Consider the following 6,000-nt stretch of genomic DNA (forward strand, 5'->3'; position numbering starts at 1 on the left):
ACTTTTGTTTGCCTGGCAACACCGTGGATTTGTTTTCACCAGCATCACCACAAACATGTAAATAAAGCATTGCACTATGATGTTAGGATGGCTATCATCAGGTGATAGAAAGTTTTTAGCTCCATTAAATCTTATGATACTATCTTTGTATATGTGTTATGATGCTCACTAAAATGTTATTATGTTTTGCATGATTGTGATTGGACTATGTCATATATGCTATAATATTATCTTAGTCATATTAAACATTTTGGATTGCTTCTCATCACCACAATCCCTTAAACTCAGACTAATAACCTGACTGATATTTTTCTGTCCCTTTCTCTATATGATATACAAATTATTATTGTTTCATTTAGAAAAATGACACATTGCTAACCACACTAATGTACTTGTCCTTCCCACACACTGAAAATACATCATGAAAACCCCTCAAATAATTCAACCTTTTAAAACAGTTGTTTAATATTTCATTATGTAGCAGTTAGCAGCACTATGATTTATTCAATTATTCTTTGTTAGAGATATTGGTTTTCAGTTATTTTGTCACTGTAAAATGTGTATTTACATAAATACTTGAATAAACATATTTATGTATTGATACTTATAGTTTAATGAAATATATTCCTGGAGTGATATTACTGGATCTAAGAATATTTATATTTTAAAATTTGATAATTATCGTCAGATAGTCTTCTGAAAAAAGATGCTGTAAATATTTACATTTATATTAGCAAGGTGTGAGATAAAGCTTTCTCTTCACCCAAGACAGCAATAGATGTTTTCATTATTTCTCAATCTGATGACTAGGAATTGGTAACTTGTTACAATATTTTGCATTTCACTGACTAATAATAAGTTTAGGCATTTTTTTTTTTTTTGAAGCCAGGATTTAATGAGAGAACAGAAAAGCTCCTATAGCAGGAGGGGACTCGAGGGGGTGGTGCTTAAGCATCTTTTTATTTTATTTATTTATTTATTTTTATTTGTTTAAATTTTACTTTAAAGATGTGGGGTACAATTCGGGGTTAGGTGTACAAATGTTGATTATGCAGTTACCCTTGTTGATGAAGTGTGCCCCTCCCTCCGCTGGCAGTTTCCCTCAACAGTCAATCCCATCCCTGCTCCCCAGGCAGTTTCCTGTTACTGCCAATCCCTTTCTTATAGTATTATGATAATTGTTCAAGGTACATCTTAAGTATCTTTTAAAGGCCATTTAAACTTGTTCTGCTATGAATTTTTGATGCATGTTCTTTGCCCAATATTCCAATTAGATAGGGCTATATAATTCTTATTGTTTTGTAGGAATAATTTATTTTGAATCTGAATCCCTTGTCAAATACATGTACTGCACATCTTTTTACACTGGTGCTAGTTTTTTACCCTTTCAATATTGTCTTATATTGAACAGAAATAAAAAATTTAAGAATGGAAAATATCACTAACATTTCAAAAAGTAATAACATACATAATAGTATCCAAAAAGTCAGATAATTAAAGCATGCTTGATATCATTATTCATCAGAAAAATACAGATTTTAACACCACAGTAAGATACATCTGTATAAAAAGAGCTAAAATTAAAAATACAGTGATGACAATATGTGGGAAAACTGAACATTTCAAGCACTGCTACTGTAAAACTTGGTTTTGTAAAACTGTGTGGCAGTATCTACTAAAACTAATTATATGCATTCCTTATGATACATTCCTAGGTGTGTGTGAATGTGATAAAAGTGTATTTCTGTGTGTTTGTGCACATGTGTGTAGATTTGCATGCATGCATATCCAAATGTGTATCCAAAGAAAGGCATATAATATCAAATATATATTTGCCATGGGAATTCCATAAATATATGTCATCAATAACTATATCCAATATATCTATGTATGTATGTACTTATCTACAAAAGGGGAACCCAAGAAAACCTGGTATAATTTTCTTGGAAGGCGGACACCTTGTGGAACACTTGGAATTTGTTCCTCTGAATCAAACGGTCAACTAAGGTTTTTATCTGGAAGTTTTGAGACGTGTTCAGCAGTTTTTGACCAAAACAGCATGACTCCCATGCCCCACCCTCCCCATTCACCCAATCTTGCCCGAAGCAACTTTCTTTTATTTCCCTGGATGAAAAAGTCCTCAAGGGAAAACATTTTGCTGATGCAGAAGAGGTGAAATGAAATGGCAGAAGCACTAAAATGCATCAAATTGACAAGTTCAAAACTGTTTTGAGCAGTGGAAAAAGTCTCAATAGGTGGATTATATCATATGGAGAGTACTTTGAAGGTGGCTGAAATTTAAACATGTAAGAATACATACATAATTTTTCATAAATAAATTCCTATTTTTTGGGATTCTCCCCTCGTATCCCAAAGGTTTAGCATAGCACTTATTTTTATAGGTTAAATTGGAAACTATTAATTCTTATCAGTAGTTTAACAAAAATAAATTGTGGTACAGTCACTTAATAAATTGCTTGCTATACAGCAGTGATAATGTATGATCATCAGCTCTATGTAAAATGTTTATGCATTTATGGTTTGTGTCCAATTGTTTGCATTTGTTAAAGTTTAATTTCAAAAATAAAATAATAAATATCTAGATTAGTGGCTCTCAACAGGGGGCAGTTTTGCCCCACCAGGGTCATTTAGCAATGTCTAGGAATGAATGAGGTTAAGTGTCACAGATAGTGGCATCTAGTAGTAGAAGTCAGGGATGTTGCTAAACATCCCACGATTCACAGAATAACCCCTCACAATAAGACTTATCTAGCCCCAAATGCCGATAATGCTGAGAATGAGAACCCCTGATCCAGGTATAAACGAAAGTAAAGATGTGTAATATTATGACAACAGAATTTACAAAATATCTTGAGGAAAATATGTGTTGCTGAAGGTGTCAAGGATTGTAACGTGGACATAGAATGGAAGACTCCTGTTTTAAACATGCGAATTATCTTCAAATTGTTTTATAGGTTCAATGTAATTCCGAACAAAATTTCAGCATTTAATTTTGTGGATATGGACATGTGGATCATAAAGTGTATATTGAAATGGAATGGGATCCCAAAATGGCTGAGATGATCTAGATAAAATACAATAAAAACAGAAAAGTCACAATATAAGATACTAAAACTTATTATGAAACTATAGTAATTCAGAGAGTGTAGTATGAAGCTAAACAAATAGAAAAATTGATCAGAATAGAAGGAAATAAACAGATACATATTCATATAACAAAGATGACCTGTGATGCAATAAAGACTGGATTATTCAATAAATTATTTTGGATTATTTGGGTATTCAGATGAAGAAAACCTAAATCTTGCCTTAATCTCACAATGTACATATCAAAAAAATCAGTTACAGTTGGGTATGAGATAAAGATGTGGTATTCTTTATGACATTCATTTAGGTAAAAATATTTTAAAGAAAGCAAACAAACAAAAGGGACTAACCATAAAAATGATATATTGAACTAAACATTAGATTTTGAAATGTAAATATTGCAGCTCATTTTCTCTGATTATAATGTAATAAAGCTAGATCTTAATAAACAAATTATAATAAGGAAAACAAAAGTTAAAAATGTAAACCCCAAATCCTAAGAAAATACTAATTTACTGAAATAATTGCAGTTACAATGTCAGATTATATAAAAAATAAAAACATTCTTATATCACAGCTAAAGTAAAATTAATTCTAGATGAAGTAAAAAAAAAACCCTCAAAAAGGCACTAAAATATTTTATAAGTAGAAAACATACTCAGCACTTTGGGAGGCAGATGTGAAAGAATTGCCTAAGCCCAGGGATTTGAGACTGGCTTCTGTAACTTGTTAAGATCTCATCTTTACAATAAACAAAAAAATATTAGCTGGACATGGTGGCATGTGTCTTAGTTCTGGCTACTTGGAAGGCTGAGGTGGAATACAAGCCTGAGCCCACAGGTCTAGACTGCAGTGGCTGAAATTGTGCCGCGGCACTCCAGGCTAGGCAACTGACTCAAAAACAAACAAATAATAATAAAAATAAAAAACAAGCCAACAGATGAATGTGGCTGTAAGGAAAATTATTTTAGAGTAAAATACCAACATTGAAAATCAGACTGGAATTAATTGATAATATCTCCTAGAATGTTGAAAAAATCTGCAAAAGCCTGGGTGTGGTAGCTCAGTTTGTTATCCCAGCACTTTGGGAGGCTGCGGTGAGAGGATTGCCTGAGCTCGGGAGTTCGACACCAGCCTGGGCAACTTGGTGAGACCTCGTCTCTACAATAAATCACAAAAAAAACTAGCCGGGCGTGGTGGTGTGTGTCTGTAGTTCCAGCTACTTGGAAGGCTGAGGTGGAAGGAGTGCCTAAACCCAGCAGGTCGAGGCTGTGGTGGCTGTGAGTGTGCCACTGCACTCCAGCCTGGGCAACAAAGAATGAGACTCCAACTCAAAAAAAAAAAAAAGGTGCAAAAAAACCAAACATTTAAAGAGACAAATTTGTAAGCACATTTTATCTCATAATAAAGCAATAAATTAATGTTTTTATTATCTAATCATTCAGGCAAAGCAATAAAAAAACACTACTAACAAAAAATGTTTAAAAAGCATAAAGAGCTAATTTACAAAAAAGATACACTTGTACACATATGGAATGATTACATGTTATACATTCATGAAATATGTGTATACTCATGCTTGCAAAAGCAATGAAAATTATCACAGTAATAAAATATAATTATTACTTATACAATTGGGAAATAATTATGTATGAGAACTCTTGGGAAAAAGATACTCTAAAACTACAAACAACAACAACAAAAAGTTTGAAATTTTGATGCTTCAAGCTTCCATACAAAGATGGTGAATTAAATAGTGATATTCAACTGGAGAGTGCAAAGAGATGGTAACCATTATGGATTCTGGAAAATATTAAGTGGAGAGCAAGCAGTTGTGAGTGTCTCTCAATTACTGGTGAGAGAAAAGGTTAAGTCCTTCTTTCCCCTTAGGAATAAATATCAGCTCCAGAAAGACGTGAGCTATTCCAGGAGGGTTCAAAAAAGAAACACATGAGCAAATATGTACATAGTTATGAAAAATCTTTCATTGGTCTCTTCCTGATGTTTTTGTGCTCATTGAGGAAACCTGAAAACCCAAGAGCAATTACTTCCCCTGAGAAAATAAATCAAGTTAAGTTCCTACCCATGTTAGTTTCTACTAACTGGCGCTTCAACTAGTTTGGTCCTTGCATAGATATGGACCACTCTTTCTCAACACTGTGTATCTATTCTTTGAGTGATGTCTTGCAAACTTGTGCCTGTATGTAGTGTGTACAAAGTGAAAGTTTTGGGGAAAAGAATCAGATGAGTTTTAATAGTGAAATGAATCACATACTGTAAGGTAAGTTCTTTAAAAGGTAGATTGTAACTTATTATTCTCTGCCTCCCTTATTTTCTTTATCTTGTACTTTCATGCTAAGCAATATTACTTAGAAAATGTTACTTTATCCTAATTTTGGCTATCTGGCCTCTCTAGATGATAGATAGATTAGATAGATAGATAGATGTAGATGGTAGGTAGGTAGGTAGGTAGATAGATAGACGATAGATAGAAATGAAGAATGCAGTTGAGGTACTATAAATACAGACAAAGTTGCTACAGCATAGACAAGCAAGTCAAACATTGACCCTACTGACTGAGTCTCCTGCCTTAAGTCTCAGACTTCCTTAAACTTCACATTTAAAAAAATTTGATATTTCATCAAATCTGAATGAAACTACCATTGGGGTCCTCCTGATACAATAAAAATTTCAGTTATATGTTTCAATTCTTGGAGTTCTGATCTCCATGTTGATAATTACAATAATCCTGTTTCTACTATGTATTTTCATATTATCAAAGCTGTAGTTGTGTAGCTTAAGCCACATTCCCTGAAGACAGGACACATTTCTGGACTCTGCTAGGAGCAGAGATTGTGGTTTCTCTTGTATTGGTGAACCAGTTTCATAGTA

Source organism: Carlito syrichta, unplaced genomic scaffold, assembly GCF_000164805.1.
Source record: "Carlito syrichta isolate Samal-C Ts95f unplaced genomic scaffold, Tarsius_syrichta-2.0.1 Scaffold283940, whole genome shotgun sequence".
NCBI classification, from domain to species: domain Eukaryota; kingdom Metazoa; phylum Chordata; class Mammalia; order Primates; family Tarsiidae; genus Carlito; species Carlito syrichta.